This window comes from Bos indicus x Bos taurus, chromosome 3, assembly GCF_003369695.1.
Source record: "Bos indicus x Bos taurus breed Angus x Brahman F1 hybrid chromosome 3, Bos_hybrid_MaternalHap_v2.0, whole genome shotgun sequence".
Lineage (NCBI taxonomy): Eukaryota > Metazoa > Chordata > Mammalia > Artiodactyla > Bovidae > Bos > Bos indicus x Bos taurus.
Window position 1 is genome coordinate 46,300,883 of NC_040078.1, and position 25,859 is coordinate 46,326,741.

A 25,859-nucleotide genomic window follows, 5' to 3' on the forward strand; every position below is an offset into this window, starting at 1 on the left:
TACAGGTAAAGAATTTGCCTGCAATGCAGGAGACACAGGAGACACTGGTTCAATCCCTGGGTCTGGAAGATCCCCTGGAGAAGGAAATGACAACCCACTGCAGTAGTCTTGCCTGGAAAATCCCATGGACAGAAGCCCCTGGCAGTCCATGGGGTTTCAAAGAGTGGGACATGACTGAGCAGCTAACACTTTCACTTTCAAGGGAGCATGCTTGAGATCAGTTATTATTATTCCAAGTGTGCAAGTGATTCCATTTGAACACTGTGATTCAATGGTTCACCAAGTGGGAAACAGGAATCCAGACAATTAAAGTAGAAAACAGTGGTGAGTGGGCAATAAATTGAACAAATGAACTGTATATTTGTGTGTGTGTATTATTCACTAAGTCATGTCTGACTCTCTGTGACCCCATGAACTGTAGCCCACCAGGCTCCTCTGTCCATGGGATTTCCAAGGCAAGAATACTAGAGTGGGTAGCCATTCCCTTCTCCAGGGGATCTTTCTGACACAGGGATTGAACCCAGGTTTCTTGCATTGCAGGCAGATTCTTTACCAACTGAGCTAACAGGGAAGCCCAATCTGTGTTATTGTTGTTCAGTCACTCAGTCGTGTCTGACTCTTGTGACCCCATGGACTGTAGCACACCAGGCTTCCCTGTCCTTCTCTGTCTCCTGGGGATTGCTCAAACTCATGCCTATTGAATCTATGATGCCATACAACCATTTCATCCTCTGTTGCCCCCTTCTCCTCCTGCCCTCAGTCTTTCCCAGCATCAGGGTCTTTTCCAATGAGTTGGCTCTTCACATCAGGTGGCTAAACTATTGGAGCTTCTGTTTCAGTATCAGTCTTTCCAATGAATCTTCAGGGTTGATTTCCTTTAGGATTGACTGATTTGATCTCCTTGCCATCAAGGGACTCTCAAGAGCTTCTCCAACACCACAGTTCAAAAGCATCAGTTCTACAGTGTTCAGCCTTCTTTATGGTCCAACTCTCACATCTGTACATAACTATTGGAAAAACCATAGCTTTGACTACATATAGACTTTTCTCAACATTGATGTATCTGGTTTTTAATACACTGTCTAGGTTGTCATTGTTTTTCTTCAAAGGAGCAAGCATCTTTTGATTTCATGGCTTTAGGCATCCACAGTGATTTTGGAGCCCAAGAAAATGAAGTCTATCGCTGTTTCCATTGTTTCCCCATCTACTTGCCATGAAGTAACCGGGAGTTTGTGATGGACAGGGAGGCCTGGCGTGCTGCGATTCATGGGGTCGCAAAGAGTCGGACACGACTGAGCGACTGATCTGATCTGATCTGAATGGGTCAGGATGCCATATTTTTACTGTTTTGAATGTTGAGTTTTAAGCCAACTTTTTCACTCTCCTCTTTCACCTTCATCAAGAGGCTCTTTACTTCCTCTTTACTTTCTGCCATCAGGGTGGTGAAATATGAAGTGAATATCTGAGGTTATTAATATTTCTCCCTGCAATCTTGATTCCAGCTTGAGGAATTCCAGCAGGCGAAATCTACCACTAGTGCAACCTGGGAAGCTCACTCAATGCACATTACCCCTTCTAAAATAAGAGCCTATGATAAGTATTACCATATCTGATTGGTCTCCAAAGCCTAAAAAGTCTACTTCATTGATTTTCTGAGTTTGTCTTTTTCTTCTAACCTCCAAGATTATCTCTGATTGGGAATATTAAACTCCTAACTCATTTTACTACCATGATTTCTCTCCCATCTTCTGTCTATTCTTTTACACCATACCCTACTTTATTAATGTGCACAGACTTATCCTTAGCCATCATTCTAGCCGTAGTTTCTTCTGTTGTTGTTGTTGTTTTCCTACCTGTCTACCTCCCTAGACTCAGCTGTCAACCTCTGGTCTTATAATGTTCCCTGGTTCCCATGCTTCTTGCTTTTCTCTTGTTTATCCCCTGTCTGGGGAAATCCCAGTTTTTCTTCACTGTGCAAACAAATCTTTCCGGCAAACTCTCTTGCTAAATTAAATGCTCCCTTCAGTGACTTCCATGTACTCTTGATGTGCTTCTATCAAAGAAATCAATCATTCTGTGTGGTTATTATTTGTTTCTGTCTCTCTCTCAGTAGTCTGAAGGATCTTTTAGCACAGAAAGGCTATATTGGTCATTTAAAGGAAACTCTTCTGTTAGTAAAGTTGCTGGTATGTGGTAGTAGTAGTGGATCTTCAATAACTGCTTGGGGAACAATACAAGAGATGGATATTAGTAACAGAAGTCATCCTTACTAAAATTACTCAAAATACATAAAAGCGTTTGTGATAGAAAGTATAGAGCTAGTTCCAGGGCTGGCTCTTGGAGAACCTAACTAAACAAAGTTTTTGCCTCTCTTACTTTTACTTCCCCTTTTATTCCCCTTTTAGCAGACAACTTCCCAGTGCCCATATTACCCTTCCTTGTTGGAGCCCAGTTTTTTGCCTCCCAAGCCCCACCTTGGGATAGTGATTGTTTATATTCCAAATATTTTCTGGCCCCCTACACACTCACAGCAGACTTTACCTCTTCTGTGTGTTGTCCCACTCAGACGTCATAGCTGTCCATGTGAATGAGAAATGGCATAAGTGCCTTAGCTAATTAACTTCCACACATAATGTATGTCTGTTTTAATTAGATTCTTCTGGATATCTGTGATGTAATCCAAAGGAGTAGCTCATATATGGGGAGTGATAGCACTTGGTTCAGAAGGGCAAGGAGGCAGTTGCGGAAGGAGAAGGATGAAGATTTAGCGTCTGTAGACATCCTTCTGCAGTACCAAACTACCTTTCAGCGTCACAATAGCATAGATCCTTGGAAAAGCAAAACTCATTTTCCCACTGTTTAATAATTCAGGCTCCTAATGGGATATTATTAGGTGTTTAGTGATCCCATTGCCTTCTTGCCTTCTTCTCTACCCTCTTTCCTTCCTTTAATAAATATATATTCCAGGCAGTCTGCTGGAATGAAGTGAGGGAAACATGTATGGCCTCAGGCCTTCAAGGTGTTTGTAATCACTCTAGTAAGGGAATAACTCTTGAACATTTAGAAGATAATTGCCATTGTGCTAAGTGGTGTGAAGAAAACTACCAACTAGACGAGCATCTATCTTCAGGGTTTCAAAGTAATATCCACAGTGTGTGCGTGTGCTCAGTCACTGAGTTGTGGCTGACTCATTTGGACTGTAACAACCTGCCAGGCTCCTCTGTCCATGGAATTCTCCCAGCAAGAATGCTGGAGTGGGTTGACATTTCCTCCTCCAGTGGGTCTTACCAACCCAGGGATTGAACCCAGGTCTCCTCCATTGAAGGCAAATTCCTTACTATTTGAGCCACCCAGTATCCACAGAGTTAGTGTTAAAAACTATTTTGTATATAGTTAACACACTATAAGTTTTGCAGATTAAGTGTTGGATAAAGGCAGTTTTTGTCCAAATACATGGTGCCTAGGATTATAATGCAATCCTCCATTTTTCCAATGAGATGATTGAGAAAAAAGCTTTCAGCCAATTTGTATAAATAAATTGTATGAATGTGAATAAAATTTTTAAATGCTTAATGATATTATTTAATATTTTACTTTCATTACTCATATGTACATAAAAGTACATTGTATGTAAATAATGTTAATTTGGAAGTACTCTTTCTCATGTTCATTTCATAAACAATCTTATTCAGACTTAAGCACATCATCAATAATAGTGATTTATCATCAAGAAGCTACATTTTAGTTACCAGTTCAGTTTTCCCAAAGACATTTATACTTATATCTAATAAATTTCCAATAAAATATTTTTGAAATCATATATATTTTATCAGTGAAAATTTTATGTCAGACTACAAATGCCAGTTCACCTAAATTTTGGTCTTTTTCCTCCTTTATCCTATAAGGATGCATTCATGATCTTGACAACTTTTAATTTTATATTGAATTTTACTCTAATATCCAGCCTTTTCAGTTATGAGAATAACAATTAATGATAAAAATATTTGCCTGCTTATTTAAAATAGGGCTTTCCTTGTGGCTCAGCTGGTAAAGAATCCACCTGCAATGCAGGAGACCTGGGTTTGATCCCTGGGCTGGGAAGATCCTCTGGAGAAGGGAAAGGCTACCCACTTCAGTATTCTGGCCTGGAGAATTCCATTGACTGGACAGTCAATGGGGCCTCAAAGAGCTGGACAGGACTGAACGACTTTCACTATTTAAAATAACCCTAGCAGATAAATACTGAAATCTCCAAAATATCATATTGTTTCTTTCACAGAATGAGTTTGTTGGGAAAGTACAACATGATTGAAAGACTTTAAGGGCTTGAATATAGATGACTTTATTTTCAGTGGGATTAATTTGAGGCATTACAGTTTATCCTCCATTTGAATATTTATGAAAATATGAGTACTTTTGCTCAGTTTAAGTGAATTATTTAGCAATGGACTGAATTATGTCCCCTCAAAATTCATACTCATTAGGAAGCCCTAGTTCCTGATGGATTTGAAGATAGGACATGTGAAAAGGTAATAAAGCTAAATAAAGTCACAAGGGTGGTGGTGCCCTTATAAGAAGAGGGAAAGACCCCAGAGCTCTCTTTCTTCTGAATGAGGACATAGCTAGAAGACTCCTGACTGAAAGCCAAGAAGAGAGCCCTCCCCTCCTAAGGAACTCAGTGAGTTGGCACCTTGATCTTGAACTTCCCAGACTCCAGAACTGAGAGACATAAATTTCTACTGTTTAAGCTACTAAGTCCATGGTATTTTGGTATGGCAGCCAAATCAAGCTGGTTAAGTACAGTTACAGCAGGCAAGTATTAATAGTAAAAGGCAAGCTGTCATGGAACAGCTCTGGGATAAAAGATATAAAACATTCCTCCTCTTTATGCCTAAGTATAGTATTCTTGGATGGCCAAAATTGCATCCCTGCATTGGTCCCAGTTGACACTTGGAAAGGGAAGAGACTTGAACAGTGAGTGACAAGGCTACCAGTAATATAACAAATACTCTTATACCAAATGATTTCAAATTATAGCAATCTTAAATCCAATAAATTTGACACCTTCAAATGATTATCCAAACAAAGACATTATTGTTAAAAAATTTTATCTGGATAAAAGAAAAATAGATATTAAAAATATAAAATTCAGTAATTCTATGCTGTCTTCACTACTAATGCATGTGTGTGCATGAATACATTGTTTTGTACACATGTATGTCTATACACACAAGAAATTTATATTTTATCATCACTGAAAACTACTGTATATTCAATTTTATTTTCATTCTTTTCCACTTAAAATTATATCATCATGTTTTGTCATGTAATTAGAAATTATCATGATTATCATTTTTAATAGTTGCATAATCTGATAAGAACAGATACTACACTTGATCTTAGAGGGAGGAGGGTTCAGGATGGGGAACTCATGTATACCTGTGGCGGATTCATTTTGATATTTGGCAAAACTAATACAATTTGTAAAGTTTAAAAATAAAATAAAATTTTAAAAAATAGTTGCATAATATTCTTAGCTTGTCTAGGATATAAGAAAAAATAACAAGCACATTGAAAAGTGATTATTAGTTCAAAGATCTAGTCTTTGGAGCAAGTGGTGTTCCAGCCAAAGCTGTTGACAAGTGTATTCTTCATGAGGGATTAATGGTGACAATTCCCAAAGTAAAGCTGGGTGCTCAGTCAGGGTTCTGCTTGGTGTGATTCTTGTGCAGAGTACAAACTTTGAGCTCCCCCAACAGCTAGTGGGGAACCTTGCTGAGCTAACAAAGTTGACAGAAGAGCCAAATAACGTGCCTCTGTGTGACACTCAGAGATCCCATGCTTTTCCTCACTTAAGCCTCTGAAGAATCTTAGCGAACACTTCAAGAGTACCAAAATTTTGAAAGGGGAATTTGGCTGTCCATGTATGCTAAATGATGAGATCAGAATTAAAGGACTTTGTTATTACTTACTGTGTTCTTGCATTGACAATAAAACTTCTCAGTGGCTTAGCAGAGAGCACACTGCTGAAAAAAATAAACCAAACACCTGATTCTGGAGTTTGTGAAGTTGTGTTCTAACTCCACACTTCTTCAAAACCAACAGTCATGAAATCAGGTCTTAATCCTTCTTATCCTCACTAAAGCTGAAGAATGATCTGGAATATAATCTTATGCAACCTACAACTTCAGGCTGCCTTGAAGGCTTATCCCAGCTAAGAGAGGGAAAAAAAGATAGGTTCCCAGCTCCATCTCTCTTTTTAAATCACCATTTGAGTTAAGATGCTGAACTCTTCAGGAACTTTCTTCTGAGGGTCAGATAAGTTACTCTGACCTAAATAAAAGTTTTCTTTCTAACTAGTCTTCTAAAGGGAAGGGCAGAGCATGATGATATAGGTTTCATTTGAAATATTCACATAAAAGATGAAGAAAATTGCAAATCCAGCAGAGGTCACTTGACAAGATATAATGAAGTATACCTTCATTAATTCAACTGAATTGCATGGGAAGGCCAAAGCTCCAGGACCCTGAATGGTAGGCCACAGCAATGTTATTTAATCAGGTATTGATTTGCCTTCCTAGAGTCTGTCTTGATGCTTCCTGCACACTCTCTGTCCATGGTGCAGAGCTTTCTTCTCCTGACAATTGAGTATTCTGGGCTCAACTGCACTATTTTTTATTCCCTGGCTGGTATTCTCCCTTGACATACTAAGCTGTCTAGGGACATTTATGAATACCTTCCAAACTCAGAGGGACGAATCATACAGATTTTATAGCACAGTATTTCTCTGAAATGCATATTCCATTAAAATTGTTATGAGTTAATTTTGGGGAAACTTACAGTTCTTTATTTCAGATAGCTCCATCTTTTTATCTAAAAAAATCTGGTAATTGGTAATAACTTTATTCAATACTACTATTTGTCTAAATTCATATGACTTAAAAGTAATTTTCACTTTTACTCAAAGCACAAAATGTTACTTTTCTCCATAAAAATGTTGTAGAATATATCTGATGAAGAACGTATAATTTATAAAATTCTGAGTGAAAGAATCAAACTTATACTACAATAAAGGAATTGGATTTTCTTAGAAATTGGTCATCTAAGTGGAGAATACTAAAATATTCTGATTTATGAATAGATAGGTGACATGTTTGAAATTGAGCTAGTTAATAGGAGACCTGAAATTATTAAAGAAATACTGTGTTTAAAAGCGTAATGGAAAGATTAAAATACCAGATTCATCATATAGTCAGTATTTATATTAAAAAATAAATTACATAATAGAAAATAGGCAATGAGGTTGTTTATACATCATAGTGACACAGCTTCCCAGAGATGGGGCCGATAATGACAAATGTTATTTCTTAAAAATATTTTCGTGGGATATATTGTATCTGGATATTAAAGAGACTGATTCAATTCTTTATCCTTCAACATATTTGTAAGAGAGCTTACCATATGCTAGGTACTGTTCTAGACTCTGAGCAAACAATGGTGAGCACTCCTCTCCAGGAGGAGAGGGTAGGGAGAAGAGAAATAAACAATTAGGAAGGATAATCTCAGGGTGGCTCAGTGGTAAAGAATCCGCCTGTGGATGCAGGAGAAGCAGGAGTGCAGATTCTGTCCCTGGGTTGGGAAGATCCCCTGGAGTAAGGAATGGCAACCGACTCCAGAATTCTTGCCTTGAAAATCCCATGGACAGAGGAGCCTGGTGAGCAACACTCCATGGGATTGCAGAGAGTTGGAGACAACTCAGCAACCAGGTACACACAGGAGGATAATCTGAGTTACTTCTAACTGTTATGAATATAGAAACACTAGGTAGTAAGATTTTGTTAAAGAAAGAAAGGAGAGGGGCTTTAGATTGGGGTTCGGAGTAGGTATCTTTGAGAAATAGATTTGAGCTGAGACTTGTGTGAGTAAAAGGTGCCAATCATGCAATCATATGGATACTTAGAGCAGAGGGAAGAGGACATGCAAAGGACATACTACATGAGTTTAGGAATTTAAGAAAAAGTAAATACTAGTGAGGCAGAAATGTGGTGAGCCAGAGCAAAGTAATGTGGTGTAATTTGTATCTAGGATTCCCAGCATCTAATAAGGCAGTGTCCAAGGTTAAAAGGGATAGTGAAGAAAAACTGATTTGCTGCTGTTATCCATCAGGGGGAAATTGAAGTGGTTTTCTAAGACTGCACACAGTATAACTGAAATGGTTAGGCTTTACGTTTCCCTAACTAAATCTTCAACACATGCTGGAGAGTCATGTCTCTCTTAAAATACACACATGTATATATAGAGAGAGATCCAGAAGCTCATCATTGTTTGTATCCAAGCTTTCCTTTGATAGAGAAATCTCTGATACGTTGCTAAAGACAGAGCCCCAGGGTTGTAATCAACAGACCTAGGTTCAAGTCATGCTTTAAGTACTTGGTGCTATCTTATGCTCACTTGAGCCATCCGAGCCTAGTTTCTCATCTATAAAATATGAGAATAATTATGAGGGTCAACTGACATTGGGGAAGCTAGTTAGGGACAATGGTGGGAGGGTATATCATTTCATAAAAGTTCAAGTAGAATTTAAGAATGTATCTCAGGTATTTGTCTTCCCTTAGGAAAACAAATATGATAAATCAAAACTGTATTATTTCAGTAAATCATTAAGAGTTTTCAATTCAGAAATTTGTAGACTGAGAAGAAAAATTTGCCATTTATGTATTAAATGAAATAACTGTGCATCATAGCTGTCTGTAGCTAACCAAAAATAGCTGGATCATGGTCTGGTTCCTCTGGTGGTTTCAGCTTGATTCTTACTAGTGCAGCATTGATCTGATTTCATCTTTAGTCATTATTTTGGATAAAACACTAAGATAAGTGATATCAGGGCCATTTTCAGTTCTATTATGTAAGGAACTTGACATACATGAAATTTTTTCACAAAATGAAAGGAGTAATTTTTCAATTATGTGAAATACGTTTATCATTTTGTTATTATTTTTGCTATAATCTTCATCATACTGAATTTCATAAATGCTTTGTCAGGCTCAATAAAAGGGATATGTAGATTGCTAACCTATATCTATTAAACCAGAAAAGTCAGATGGGAAATAGAAATGTATTAGTCTATCACAAAATACTAATTTTCTTATCATGATTTAATCTTAATCACCAGAGTGGGTATAGGTTTTCTTCATTATAAGACTGATCCTCACTATATTTTCTTAAATGTAAAGGATAATGGCTACAGAGGCTTAGAAATTTCATAGTATCATTGAAGAAGGTTCTAAGTATAGAGTTATTAAAATTGCAAACTATTTGTTTTTAAGTTTGTAGGAATCACTACCCATAATCTCATCTGTTTTACACTTATTTCTCAGTATGGATTAACATTTTTTCCAAACTTTTTTCTGTATTATAATCATGGTGGGGAAATGCTATTTCAAACCTCAGATAAAAGCCTTATAGTGATTCTATGTGACAGAATTTTATCTGGGTTTCAAGAAATCCTAATAATAGCATTTACAATTCTTCTTTGCAATTTTTCCTCTTCTTGTTACTATAGAAATATGGAAAACACGTTCCTGGTTTAAAAAGCTAAATGAAAAAAAATCAGCAGTTTAATCTGAGTCTTAGAAAAAGGATCACAAATCCTGGTATAGTATTTTGTATTTAAGCTAGTTTCTGTAAAGGCCCCTGACATGCCCCCTGGGAGCTAAATATTGACAAGCATGCTTTGGCAATCAAGATCAAGCTTGTTGAATTAACACAGCTCAAGTCTTGCATTGACACTATAACCCAAGACTGAGAACTCTTATCTCACCCCATTTATTTTGGCTTTATAGGTGATACTGTACACTTGAATTAGGGATTTTCACTGTATCTTAAACGCTACAATGTGGATTAATTTGATTTGAGAATATACTAGTCCTTATCATGTTCACAGTGGAAATTATAAATGAAATGGAACATTCATTGTTTTCTCTCCCAGCATGGATCCAGAATAAAACTATATGCCTAAGTCTGATATCTTTTCTATTAGAAAATGTCTTATAATTTCCACCTCTTAAAAAAGAGAAAGAGAAAAAAGAAGGATAATATTGTCCTTTATGTATCTTCCAGGTAAAAGTTAATCTATCCCAAATTGCTAATTCTTTCAAGGCTTTGATCAAAAATTAAAATATAAATTATAAAAGAAATAAAAGTTAATTTATTTTTCATCATGACTCTTCAAACTCAAATGGCAATATCCCAATGATGATTATTTTTGTAAAACTTAAAACTGTCTTCAAGTTTTAGAGGAAAACATAACCCTTTACAATCTTTCAGGAGTTAAGTATTGAATTTTATTAATAGCTAGGAATAAGGATGTAGTGGTAGTGGTGGGAAGAACTAACACTCATTAACAGCTTACCATGTGACAGATTCAGTATGGAGCACTTTACATGCATTTTCCCATTTAACTCTATAGGGTGGTTATTTTCATTGGCCCTGTTTAACCCTTGAAGAAACAGACTGAAAAGAGCTTCAGAAACTTATCTGGTCATGCTCAGTGTTTCCTAAAGCCTACTCTTTTTTTTCTTAATTAATTAATTTATGTTAATTGGAGGCTAATTACTTTACAATATTCTGGCACTCTTATTTTCTTTTCCATGAACATGCTCACAGTCAAGGTAGTAACTAGACTTTTCTCCTGCCCTTACAGAATGCATACCACAAAGGAAGAGGCATGCATGCCTGTACTGCTGTCATTCAAGGTGATGACTGCTAGTGCTAGAGGAAACAAAGGGAAGGAACATGGTGACTGGGGATGACCCAAGAGGGCCCCCAAAAGGACATCACATTCTGTAGGGACTGTAAGGGAAGAATAAGCAAAGAAGATGAAGAACATTTCAGACAGTGGAAATAACAAGAGAATTGACACAGAGGTGGGAATAAACACAATCGCTTCAAGAAATTGCTGATAGTTCAGTGTTTCAGGAGTTACTGGGTGGAGGCCACATAAATGATGCAAAGAACTGAATGAGTTTAAACATTAAAGGTGTACTTACCAGCTGATGACCTCTGTATCGTCACTGTGAATTGAAGATAATAACCCAAATCAGACCTCCCAGCGCTATTATGAGAGATGAATGAGATAATGCATGCTGAATGCCTGGCTTAGTCTTACTTCTCAATTCTAAGATTACGGTTTCATTTTCTCAAGTTAAAATCACACTCGTCTCAACCTTCAGAAATAATTTTTGAACTAACTTCTGAAATTAATTTTTTAAAATAAAATAGCTATTTGGCACAATATTCCTACCTCCTATAAGAAAGTAAAAGTTGCTCAGCCATGTCTGACTCTTTGCTACCCCATGTACTATACAGTCCATGGAATTCTCTGGGCCAGAATATTGGAGTGAGTGGCTATTCCCTTCTCCAGGGGATTTTCCCAACCCAGGGATTGAACCCAGGTCTCTTTGCATTACAGGCAGATTCTTTACCAGCTAAGCCACCAGGGAAGCCCAAGAATACTGGAGTGGGTAGCCTGTCCCTTATCCAGAGGATCTTCCCGATCCTGGAATTGAACTGGGGTCTCCTACATTGCAGGCAGATTCTGAGCTACCAGGGAAGCCACCTCTATAGGAAAGAGATGTGAATTGGGTCTTTTTTGATATATTGTTGTTGTTGTTCAGTCACTCAGTCATGTCCAACTTTTGGAGACCCCATGGATTGCAGCATGCCAGGCTTCCCTGTCCTTCACCAACTCCTGGATCTTTCTCAAACTCATGTCCATCGAATTGGTGATGCCATCCAACCATCTCATCCTCTGTCACCCCCTTCTCCTCCTGCCTTCAGTCTTTCCCAGCATCAAGGTCTTTTCTAATGAGTCAGCTCTTTGCATCAGGTGGCCAAAGTATTGGACCTTTGGCTTCAGCATCAGTCTGTCCAGTGAGTATTCAGGATTGATTTCCTTTAGGATTGACTTGTTTGATCTCCTTGCATTCATAGGAACTCTCAAGAGTCTTCTCTAACATCACAATTCAAAAGCATCAATTGTTCGGTGCTCAGCCTTCTTTATGTTCCAACTCTCACATACATACATTACTACTGGAAAAACTACAGTTTTGACTAGACAGACCTTTGTTGACAAAGTAATGTCTCTGATTTTTAATATGCTGTCTAGGTTTGTCATAGCCTTTCTTCCAAAGAGCAAGCGTCTTTTAATTTTGTGGCTGCAGTCACCATCTGCAGTGATTTTGTAGCCCAAGAAAAGACAGTCTCTCACTGTTTCCATTTTCTCCCCATCTATTTGCCATGAAGTGACAGGACCGGACGCCATGATCTTTGTTTTTTGAATGTTGAGTTTTAAGCCAACTTTTTCATTCTCCTCTGTCACCTTCTTCAAAAGGCTTTTTAGTTCCTCTTCACTTTCTGCCATAAGGGTGGTGTCATCTACATATCTGAGGTTATTGATATTTCTTGAAATATAGGTTCTTTTATCTCTTTCTCAAAGACGGTTGTCATAATTTAATCCCTACAAGCAAGTGTCATTTAGTACTAAACTTTCCCATATTTGTATGATTGGATTTCTAAAATAATTTTGAATTCATATGATTTCACATACCTATATTTGTGATAAAGTAAATTATAAAGATGTCATACTTAAAGTCAAAGTTGTCTGTCACAGTGCCCAGCACATAGAGGCACCCAATTAGTTCACCTTTCCTTTCTCTGCCTTCACCTTTAATTAAAATCTCCTTCAAAATCTGACCAATGCTGCTCAGAAGTAACTCTGTGTATTATGCCAGTGTCTCACTTGTCAAACTTCTTAGCCATCCTAGACTAAACCTCTGCAATCTAGCAAGCATCTGCTTCCCAATTTGCATCTCAGTGAACATTGTACAGAATGTCTACTCAAGTTGAACACTTATCTTGTTCTATGAAATCATTGTGTACATTCTCACTTCCATGCCTTCTTTCAAAACAGTTTCTAAAGTTTGTAATGCCTAAGGTCTATTTATCTCATTTTGTACTTTGCTGATCACTTTTCCCCAGCACATCTTGGAATTCACCTTCTCTCTGATCACCTTTGGAACTGTCCACAGTATTTCTTTGGCATTCAGAGATGATACATTATATAATTATGTTCACTTTGCAAACCCTCTCTCCGGCAAATTATAACTCACATTAGGTTAGGGACCTTTTTCTCTGTATTTGACACAAAAAGTAATTTTGCTTTTGAAAAAAAATCATCATTTTTTTAATCAAAGAGCACATTCAATAAAGTATATGTATCTATTTCATAAATTATTTAAACATTTTAACTTCAGATAATTGTAAGATATATCATAAACATTCTTACCTCAAGTCCATACTTTTGCAGTAAATTAAAATACCCTCAAATCATGTTTTAGTAATTATTAAAATGGAAAACTCTTCAGATTAAATGATGTAATGCCATTGCATCTTTCCAGCATACTTTCAAGTAGTTCTAGAATATATTTCTATATCTTATTTCTTATGTCAGTATGGAACAGTGCCGTATAAATTTCGTTGCAAAAAAGATACAGAAATCTTAAAAACTAAATATTTAGAAACTGATGTAACTAGTTATAAAACCATAATTATATAAGAGAGTGTTCTTTTATAACAAGAAGGCTTCACATCTGTCATCCAGTGTTTTAAAGCCTAGAGTACTTATTAGCTGACTATTTCTATTATTACCATTCTACAAGCAACTGCCATTCTTGAAACTGATTGATGTTCAGAAATAAAGCACATTTATTACATGTTGCCAACTTCAGAGGAGCAGTCTTATAACCTACAGCGCTTTTTGAGAAGTGATGATACTTTATATTTCTGGAACTAATCACTGCTAAAGAAAGTAAAGGGTGAAAACACAATATTTTTTTTTCTGTGAAGACCTTTCATTGCATTATATGCCATTCAACTATAAAATGATTATAGTGTTTTATCTGCCAAGAATGACAGTGGTGAAAGGCGACTTTATATGTATGTAGAGGTGTGTGTACATTCCTATCTATCCATACATGCACTGTCCGTATCTTTTCCTTATTTTAGTCTGGCTAGACTGCCTTGAACAGATATGGGGGAGGGATGAGAATAGAAAGCAAGAATTAAAGCTTGTTGAGTTTTAATGTGAACAAAAATTAATGATGTTCATATAATTATTTTATTATTTTACTACTTCCAAATTACTGCTGTAATTGCCTTCAATTGCCATCCTTTGAAGTTCTTGCCTTTTTTATACCACTTGAATTTTTGCACTGGCCTTGCCTCAGTTATGTCACTTGATCTCACCTACTGTCCTTAAGTCACTGTCCCACCTTGATTGAACACTTTGGTCCTTGATTGACTGGCGTTTTTATCACTCTAACATCTGCCATCATCATTAAGGGATAATCATGAAATACTTGAAGATCTAGCTAGCATACAGTAAAGGTAATAAATTTTAGCTTTTATCATCCTCACCAGAAACAGACTTCATGTTGCCAAGTATCCATCAATTTTCAAAGCTACTCTCTAAATGATATGGTAACTGATATTTGTGTAACACTTTTACTGTTTCAAAGCATTTTCAGAATTTCATTTGATTCTCACAACAACCTTATGAGGTAGGTGTTGTTAGCTTTATATTTAGAGTGATTAAAATCCAGTTCACGGTTGCTATCAAGAGAGGAAAGCAGAATTTATACTGAGTTTATGACCCTAAAATCCAAAGATGAGTTTTCAATTGGACAACATTTTGGGAAATGCTTTCCAATAGTCAACACTGTCACACCTTCTTAGGCTACTGTATATATAGAAGACACTTACAGAATCCTAATTTTATGTGGTGCACACTATGCATGACAAACCAAAATATAAATAATGGACTATATTCCATGTTCCTAAGTAGCTCAGGTGTTTTCCATCTAGATAACCTCAGGTACTCACGCAAATTCAAATTATCTTCTACAAACCAAAAATTATCCTAGTTAGTAGAGGTAATCTCTTGAGTCTTCTGAATGCCTCTCAGCCTCTTAACTCTGTGCATCTCAAGAATGACAGGTTCCCATGTGATCCATCTCTGAATGTGACAGAATTTCATTTACCTCATTTTCTGTCTTTATAACCTTGATTTAGTCCAAGCCCATAAACTTACACATGATGAACTTCTTTTCTTTGATCTTGTTTGTTTTAGATACTATCCAGTCAGGTATCAGTGTACATAAGTCACTTAATTCCACTCTAGTTACTATTTCAGTTGTTACTGGTTTTTTAGGAGCTTCCTGTGTAGTTTTTCAGAGCTTAAGTGAAATAGGTGGAGAATAATCACTTCTATATTTTTTTTTTCACCAGCAAACAGCCAAGTAGAAATCTACAAAAATATACTTATTTCTTAATCTCACTAGTTTGGGGTTCATTTGTTTGGGTTATCTCAGATTCACAAAGATGGGTATTCAGTCAAAAGACACTACTATCATGATCGGTCCATGCATGCTACTCTTTTATTTACTTATTAATTCATTATTTCATTAATATAAGCCCATGATCCCAGTAACCCAATTTAAGAACTAAAAGTTGCCCACAACCAAGCCTATCTGTTCCTCCCTCTCCTATCCTCCTGTCTCACACCCAGAGATAACCGCCATTCTAAACTTGATCATTATGTTTACCAAGATCTTGTTTTTTCTTTAATTTTATTTTGTGTATGTATTTGTGTGTGTGTGTGTGTAATACACCTAAGCAATATGATATCTGATTTTGCTTGGATTTGCAGTTTATACAAGGGGCATGATACTGTATAGTATATCCTTGGGGACTTACATCTTTTACTCCAACAGATTATTATTAAAAGGTCATCTAATGACCTTTTGATAATCTCTTCACTTTCACTTTCATCTCCTTCTAATCCTTAACACCACTACCATTTACAAAGTCTGCAATACCATTGGATCTGGTGACCACTCTGCTCAAAATTCTCAGAGGTTTTCCCTGCTCCTGTGAGAAAAAAATCCAAAATGCTGAGTGGAGTATAGGACCCTTCAGAGACAGGCCCCGTTGTAACTCTCGGTGCCTTAGCTTGAGTTCTTCTGAATGCCAAACCTGTGACAAAAACTCGGATGCAGCTAGTTTATTTGGGAAGAGGGAACATGAGGCAAAGAAGAAGCAAAAGCCAATGAAGAGCATTATTCTGAGACCATAACTGTAAACACCCAAGAAATACAGAGACGGCAAAGGTTCTTACTGAATTTTCCACCTGAAGGACAAAAGCTGAAGCGTTTATCCAGTGGCACCCATCACCCCTACTTGAAAGTTGTCCAGGGAATTTTAACTGCTTGGAACTTCTGTGGGTGCAGTTGTGCAGATGTAATAGGCTTTTACTGTGCCAGCCTCAACCCTGGTGCGCAAAGTTGAAAGAAGCCTTAGCAGAATGTGAAGTGTGCCTTTGCATTCTTGGGTTAGTAATAGCTGGCCTGGAACTCTTCAGCTATAGTAGAAATCAGAGGTGGTTGAGAAGATGAGATGTGGGTCCCAGAGACACCTGCCACACTCTCCTTCCAGACTTTTCCCCTTCCTGTCCCTTCTAATTCGCCTAATTCAGCCTTACTCTAGGCCTGTGACACACCTCATGTTTCAATTATATCCAGATCTTTGATCTTTTGCTCATGCAGTTCTATCTGTAATTTCTTTACCTGCCTTCTCTGCCTTTTAAAACAACACTTATCCTTTAAGACTTAGCTCATATTATCTTGAAGATGACCCAACTAGACAGAGTACATGGTACCTTCCTCTGAGCTGTCATGGCCATTTGCTCAGGTGTTTCTGGAGCCAGTAGCATGTATTACAATAAGTTATTTCACCACCTCCAAACACAACAGCTACTTTATAGTTAGCATTTAAGAAATGTCTAGTGATTTAGTAGCTGAAAACACTTGAGTTCTTTATGTATACTTTTTTGTTGTTTAAAGTCATGTCCATCTCTTTGTGACCCATGGACTGTAGCCCGGCAGGCTCCTCTGTCCATGGGATTTCCCAGGTGAGAACAGAGGAGTGAGTTGCTGTTTCCTTCTCCAGAGGATCTTCCCCACCCAGGGATCAAACCCATGTCTCCTGCGTTGACAGGCATTTTCTTTACCACTGAGCCACCAGGGAAGTCTTATATATAGTTTAAACTTGTGTAAAAGTTCTTTTTCAATTCAAACTGTTTTCCAGTTGAAGGTCTGAAATGTCTCTTAAATTGAGGAAAAGTTGTTAAGATATTCACACTCAGGTACCATATATATGTATCTATGTATGTGTTCTTAGTCACCCAAACATGTCTAATTCTTTGTGACCTCATGGACTGTAGCCCGCCAGGCTCCTCTGTCCATGGGGATTCTCCAGGCAAGAATACTGGAATGGGTTGCCATGCTGTCCTCCAGGGGATCTTTCCAATCCAGATATTGAACCAGGTCTCCCGCATTACAGGTGTATTCTTTACCAGCTGGGCCATCAGGGAAGCCTTGCATATATGTATATATAATCTTTATTTTAGTCTCAGTAGTAAAAAACAAAAATCTGTTCTCAATAATAATGCTTAAATATCAGGTTTTCATTTATGAGAAGATGGATCTCATTCATCTAGTGTATGTACTATATGATAAATTGTTACCAAAATTATACTATTGAAATAGCTTATATTCTAATAATAGCATGTCAAATGTAGAGATCATATACATATTAGTATATATTTCAATATTATCCAACTTATTATTGGGGAAAAAATTCTGTATCTTTTTTGAGAAATGCATTTTGTAATTTTGCTATACTTTAGTTTTCTCTTTTGAAATGACCCTTATCATGATTTAAGAAATTTTCCCCTCATTGTGGATATGTTAAAAGTTTTTCTTCATATGTAACAATGCCTTCTGTCTCCTGACTTCTTTTTACCAATTTTTGGCCTTGAGATTGTCAAAGGGATTGATTGGTGTCATGGACGGAATGTTTGCGTCTTCCCAAAATCCATATGCTAAAATCCCAACCCCCAATGTGTTTAAGAGATAGGGCCTTTGGGAGCTGATTAAATCATGAGGGTGGCACCCTGGTGAATGGGATTAGTCACATTATAAAAGAGACCCCAGAGAGAGCTTCAGAATATGAAATCTACTACTGTTGGCTTTGCTTAAAAATGGAATTGCCAGCGTTTTTGTCTAGAAGCCATAGAAACATTGTAGCGGGAAATAATTCAGTCACTACCAGACATTCTCATTTTATCCATAGATGTTCAACCTTATGTAGGAAAATGAAATTTTAATATGGGCAAAACAGAAAGAATACATAACTGTAATCAGTCATAAGTCAATATTAGTATCTTATATTAATAGAAATATCATTAATGATTTTACTGTTGTTAGCTTATTTACAGAGGTGATAATTTTCACAGATTTAGGCTGGCCCTGCCTAAAGAGGAAGTCATGAACTTGACAACTTCTTAAACTTACATAACTTCTAGACCATGACACAAAATAATGTTATCCTATTTCCGAAAGGCAGAAGCCTAGACCAGGGATGAAGTGCAAGGACTCTGGTGCTCACTGCTTCGGGTAAAATTCTGGTGCCACCACTTCTTAGTTTCTCTTGGATAGGTTACTCAACCACTTAGAATTTTCCCAGGTGGGGAAAAAATTGGCTAAAATAAGAGAACCCATTTTGTCTAACTGTTGGGAGGATTACATTGCTTGATATCTGTACAGCACTTAGAATGGAGATTAGCAGATAAGAAGTGCCATATAAGCTTTATTATGAAACTCTACCTTTATTCATGGAAGCTCCATTTCCTGGAGAGTTTGGGATACATCAGACTCTTCTCATTAGTGGATTCATGAAGTAGAACGTATGTTTTCTTTGTAGAAATACCACCAAACAGTATGTTTCATTTGTAATTTGATGCTCAGGCAGGCCTTGAAGTCTCAAAATTGGTTTAAATAAATGTGATGTCTAAATGAAGCCACTGTAGGTGATGCTGTGTACCACATTCTGAAAGCTTTTCCCAGGTATGAAGCATCAAAACTCCCATCACATCTTCTGATCTAGCCTTTCCAAACCAAGGACTCTAGCACTGAAACTCCGATTTTAGCCTCTGTGTTTTGGCCTCTTGACATATCTTAGCAAAGGAAATCTTTCCTTTTTGTCTGAGTGAATCTTCTGAAGTAGAAAGTGTTGAAATAAATGGCTTATGACATGTATAGTGTTGAAATAAACGTTTATTTTAACACTTCATAAGTCATGAGCCATTTATTTTAACACTTTTCACTTGAAGTGCTTAAATAATAGGTTTTATACAGGGATGTGTCATCCACTCTGTTTAATGTAAAAGTGAATATGTAAATATATCCATCTATCTAATCTGGTTTTTCCACCCTTTGACTGCCAAACAGTCTGGTTACCATAGTTTCTGGAGTAATCTGAAATTAAATTTTCTGCTTTTTCTTTTTCATTTGATAGATAATTTGGTGAATCTCAAGGTGATTGGACATCAGTCTATTAATGAACAAAGGCTAAATACATCCTTTTTTAAAGTAACCTGAAGAAGTGTCAGCAAAGAATAGATAGTGAAATGTTTTCATAACTAGAACAGCTTTTACTAGAAAATGTCAGGTGTTTCCTTTTGTTTTTAGGACAAATAGCAGCTTGTTTTCAGGGTTATTTTTGAGCACTCTTTCAAATGTGTAACCTAGAATGGTGCCTGGAATCATACTAGTATGAGCATAAGTACAAGAATGCTAACTTTTTGAAGTGAGGCAATGTGGAAAGTGGCACTAATTTAGGAGTCAACAGATTTGATTGGGATCTAAGATCTTTCTCTTATTACAAGGGAGGGATATTTAACCTCTTTGAGCATCTAAAGTAAAAACTCCTAAGGGTTTGCTGAAAATTAAATGAAACTGTTTAAGTAAAAACCTTAATAGAGTGCTTTATATATACTCAGTTTAGTTCAGTCGCTCAGTCATGTCTGACTCTTTGTGACCCCATGAACAGCAGCACGCCAGGCCTCCCTGTCCATCACCAGCTCCCAGAGTCCACTCAAACCCATGTCCATTGAGTCGGCGATGCCATCCAACCATCTCATCCTCTGTCATCCCCTTCTCCTTCTGCCCTCAATCTTTCCCGGCATCAGGGTCTTTTCCAATGAGTCAGCTCTTTGCATCAGGTGACCAAAGTATTGGAGTTTCAGCTTCAACATCAGTCCTTCCAATGAACACCCAGGACTGATCTCCTTTAGGATGGACTGGTTGGATCTCCTTGCTGTCCAAGGGACTCTCAAGAGTCTTCTCCAACACCACAGTTCAAAAGCATCAGTTCTTTGGTGCTCAGCTTTCTTCACAGTCCAACTCTCATATCCATACATGACCACTGGAAAAACCATAGCCTTGACTAGATGGAACTTTATATATACTGCTGCTACTATGCTATGCTATGCTAAGTCACTTCAGTCGTGTCCGACTCTGTGTGACCCCATAGACGGCAGCCCACCAGGCTTCCCTGTTCCTGAGATTCTCCAGGCAAGAACACTGGAGTGGGTTGCCATTTCCTTCTGCAATGCATGAAAGTGAAAAGAGAAAGTGAAGTCGCTCAGTCGTGTCCGATTCTTAGCAACCCCATGGACTGCAGCCTACCAGGCTCCTCCGTCCATGGGATTTTCCAGGCAAGAGTACTGGAGTGGGGTGCCATTGCCTAGACAGCTTAATAAAAGACAGTTATTATTATTACTATTATCTCTTAATAGGAAATGGCAATTAATAAAAACAACTATAAATGCTATTTTTTTTAATTTTTAAAAACTTTTTATTTTGTATTGGAGTATAGCCATCAACATATGATAGTTTCAGATGGACAGCAAAGGGACTCAACCATGCATAAACATGTTGCCATTCTCCCCCAAACTCCCCTCCTTTCCAGATTGCCACATGACATTGAGCAGAGTTCCTTGTGTTATAAATGTTATGTTTTTAAAAAAACTGTTTCCAGTATTCACAAATTTGTGTCTTCATTTCTGCCAAACAGTATAGACAAACTGATATTTTTTGTATGAGCAGGAAGAATCCAAGTGCTGTATAAGGGATTTCTTTTAAACTCATTTTTTTTTCTGAAATGATTTTGGATTAACAGAAAAGTTGACATTATAGTACATAGTTTCCATATGCCCATCACACAATTTCTTTTATTTTTAAGAAGTATTTTAATTTACAAATTTACCAAAGTAATATGGTAGAAAGTATTTATGCCAAAGCCTTTATTCTGACAAGCTAACAAAGTGAAACTGGAGGCTGAGAAGGTCATAAGGGAAAGAAGCCAAAAGGAACAAAGACTAAAGGAGGAAAACTGGGGTTAACTTGCATTCTCGTGAAGACGTGACACTTTGCTGTGTATAAAACAGCTCCCTGACAAATCTGAATCTGTTGGAAGAGTTAACTGAGACATGACTGGGCAAATGTTTGCTTTTGCTTTTAGATACTAGGAAATCTTTTAAGAAATGACTAAAATCTAAGTAGTGAGAATGTTCCAGAAAGAATACAAACACTGACATTCATTTTCCATTTGACATTTTCCAATGTCTATGAATGCTATTGATTTCAAATTCTAAATTATTTCACTTCTGAACATGCCTTGTAGAATTATTACAATGCTGTTTGTGTGGGCTTGTAATTATTGATTGCAGCATTATACTCTCCATAAATGTGCCATTGTGAATAATTAAACTTGTTAGCATTTTGTTTGCCTACAGTCTTTAGAGTGCTAGCCCTTTTTTTGGCAATCTCAAATATGTTTCTCTAGTTCAGTGTGTGCTAGATATGGGACACATATCATTTTTTCTTGAAACTTTTTAATAGTTTGCCATTTTAAAATTTCAAATCTTAAGAGCTGTTCTGTAACAATTTAGCTTTTAGTAAATAATAACTCTGGGAATCTTATGATTTGTATTTTGGAGTTTATAAATAAATGATCTTCTAGAATGTAAACAGGAGACCTTTTTCAAGCCACTTACTGCCTGTGAGCATTCTATTTCTCACACTTTATTCTTATTGCCTTTGGGCTTCCCTGGTGGCTTGCTGGTGGTCAAGAATCTTCCTGCAATGCAGGAGATGCAGGTTCAATCCCTGGGTCAGGAATATACCCTAGAGAAGGAAATAGCAACCCACTCCAGTGTCCTTGCCTAGGAAATCCCATGGACAGAGGAGCCTGGTGGGCTACAGTCCATAGGGTCACAAAAGAGTCACACATAATTTAGCAACTAAACAGCAATGACAATTACAATTCTTATTGCCTAGAGTAAAACAAATATTAGTGTTAGAAAAGAGAAATATATTGTGACTGCTGGCCTTAGTTATAACCATTGCAGATATCCTTGAAAATATTAGAAAGATTGATATAGTCCTCGATGACTTCTGTCAGCTACTACACAATCACAAAGAGTCTTTGAGCTCTGTTGAGAAAAACAATATATAGCACTTTTGGCAAAGTCTCTTTAGAAAAGTCTCTCCCCTTGAGGCATAGAAACTGTGTTCTAACCATGCCTCTGGAACTGGATTTAGCACATCTGTGATGCCCATGCCCGATTCTGAGTGGTCCAATGCTATTTGAAATCATTATGCACAATTTAAGCATTTGGACGATGAAACCCTTACAGCAACAATATAAACTGAATGAGCATCTATGAATGAGGAAAAACATATGCATCACATTTCTGCTTAGATATGTGTATTAGATACTGACTATATATCCTTTTTCCACCATGTTGGTCCTGATAATAGGCTGTCTCCTTTTCATGCATGCAGAAGTTAGCTAAATGCCATTTGGCAATGAGTTGAATCATTCGGGGTTGCACACTTGCCAATTCAGCCTAAATAGCCATGCCAATCGACAAAGGAATGACCTCAATTTGACAAGAGCCTGAAATTTCATCAGAAAACATAAAAGATTGGAAAAGCAGCAAATAGGGAGAGGGTTTTTTGTTTCAAACCCATCATAGACTTGACATAAGCTCTAAGCCAAATATTCTTTAAAGATTCAGCTGGGAAGATAGTTTATGATTACAAGGTTTTAATAGGAATAACACCCTCGACCACTCGCTGTCTTGTTTTGGAGAGGTAAAGATATACTTAAATAGCAATTTGGACATAAAGTGCAGAAACAGAAACTCTCATTATATGTTAACAATATTTATGATCAGTTGATGACATTTTTGAAATTTGGCTCTGGAGTCTTACTCAGTACAACAGTCAGCAAAAAGCCAAACAGCCTTTGCAGCTTACTGGAGTTGTGTCTTTGTACATGAAGCAGTGCTTAGCATGCCTGGCAAATTCAGGGGCTGTGCTTTAGATCTATAGCCTGGCCATAAAACCTGTCTTTATATTTACATCACTTTGGTACTCCATTCATTTTTATTCTTAACAATCAGTAACATCACTGATGGTGTGTATTTGTTCGTGTACATGCTTACATAGGATGTATATGGCATCTTTAAAAGCATTGCTTTCAAGAATATTTTATGAAGATTACAAACATTGAAGAGGCCAAGAACATCTTAAAAAGTACTTCTGATGGGTCGTCTTGTTCTCCATATTTCTCTTCCGTAATGTACTGCAGATATGATCTTTAGTCCTGTTTACTTTTAAAATGTAAGATTCATTTTCTCTCAGATGTAGCTTCTGCCCACTAATGGGAAGGATGCTCTCATATTTTGTAAAATGAAGTCTTTGAGTGATCTAACCATCTAAAACTTCTTAGACGTGGATCCAGCTGGGAGATGTTTACTTTTAAGATGGACACTTTTTGCTACCTCTTATATATATTTACATATTTTTTATTTTTTGTATGAAGTGTATTTTATATAGGATACAGGGCACAAATATTAAGTGTTCAGCTAAATTACCACTAACTACTGTCTACATTTTTAGTAACTACAGGGGCTCAGGTGGTTCAGTGATAAAGAATCCATGTGCCAGTGCAGGAGACACATATTCAATCCCTGGGTCAGGAAGATCCCCTGGAGGAGGAAACTGCAACCCACTTCAGTATTCCTCCTTAGAAAATCCCATGGATAGAGAAGTTTGGCTGGATACAGTCCATGGGGTCACAAAGCGTCAGACACTGCTGAGCGACCGAGCATGCATGGAGTAACTACAGTTTGAAATAGAATAGAGTATATTTCTTTCATACCTGAAAATTCTCTTGGTACTGCTTGACAATCAGTTATATATATATATATATATATATATATATATATATATATTTATTTAACTATTCTTAAATTTCATATAAATGAAATAATTTATTCATTCTCTCTGTCTCCCTCTTCTTTACACCCCTACTACTCTGTGTTTGTGTGTGTGTGTGTGTGTGTGTATTTTTTGGGTTCATTTCCTCAGCTATCATATTTTTCATATCCATCTATATTGTTGTAGGTACTAGTAGGCAAGTCCTTTTTATTGCTGATAATTTTCACTAAATTAATGGACCACAATTTGTTTATCCATTCTCTTGTTAATGGACATTTGGGTGGTTTCCAGTTTGGGGCTATTATAAACATTCTTGTACGTACACTTTTGTAGTCTTATTTTCATTTCTCCTGGGCAAATGTTTAGGAGTGAAATTGCTGAGTCATAGGATAGATATATGTTTAATTTTTAAACAGATTTCAAACAATTATCCAAAGTGATTTTCCCATTTTGTACTCCAGTTAGCTATATATGAGAGTTCAACTTGTTCCACATTTGTGTCAATGTTTGGTGTTATCAGTCTTCTTTCTCCCTATTTTCTAATAAGTGTGAAGTGGAGGCTCATGTGGGTTTTGATTTGTATTTCTCTAACATGGGGTAACTTTCCTGTACTCATTGTCCATTTATATGTCTTAAAAAGAAAAGTCTGATCAAGTTTTGCTCATTTTAGTTATTACTCATCTTGTAATTATCGTTTTTTAGGAACTCTTTATACACTTTAGATATAAGGTCTTTTTTAAATTTATGTATGTGAATATAATAATTTTTGTAGATTTTGGCTTCTTTACTGTTTTTTATAAAATCTAATATATCAGTATTTTTTATTATTTAGTAACTTGTTTTAATATCTTTCCAAAAATATCTTGCTTAACTCTAGGTTATAGAGATACTTTCCTACGTTTTGTTTGTTTGTTTTCCTAATTCATTCTGAATCTTTAAAAAAATTTTGTATACAGTAAGAGAGCAACTAAGGTTTTTTTTTAATCACCTTTTCTTACAAATATCCAGTTGTTCTGCACTGTTTGTTAGAATGATTTTTCTTTCCCCTACTGAAGTAACTTAGTGACTTGGTCAAAAATCAATTGACTTTATAGTGGTGACTATTTTTGGATTCCATCCTGGTCTATATTTTTATACTGTTATCATGATACTGGATATTATGCAAGTCCTGAAGTGAAATAGCATCCTTGAATTGTGTTTTATTTTTCATAATTGTTTTGGTTATTCTAGTTTGTATTTTTATATAAATTTTAGAATTAACTTATCAGCTTCTTCAAAGACAGTTTGCTAGAATTTTATTAAAGACATTTGAGTCTATATTAATGAAGAATATTGGTCTACAATTTTATTTTCTTTTAGTATATTTGTTGGATTTTGGTATCAGAATTATGCTGGTCTCATAAAATGAGTTGGGAACTGTTCCTTCTTGTTCTGTCTTCTGCAATTGTTTCCATAAGGTTGATATTCTTTTCAGTCATGTCCAACTCTTTGGGACCCCGTGGACCCACCAGCCTCCTCCTTCCATGGGATTATCCAGGCAAGAATCCTGGAGTGGGTTGCCATTTCCTTCTCCAGGGGATCTTCCCAATCCAGGGATTAAACCCAGGTCTC

The 25,859-nt window shown here is 36.7% G+C and overlaps 1 protein-coding gene across 1 annotated transcript in view; it reads left to right on the forward strand.

Moving 5' to 3' along the window:
- DPYD (dihydropyrimidine dehydrogenase) overlaps positions 1-25,859 on the forward strand; it is a 923,891-nt gene that overhangs the window by 706,654 nt on the left and 191,378 nt on the right. The window lies entirely within an intron of this gene.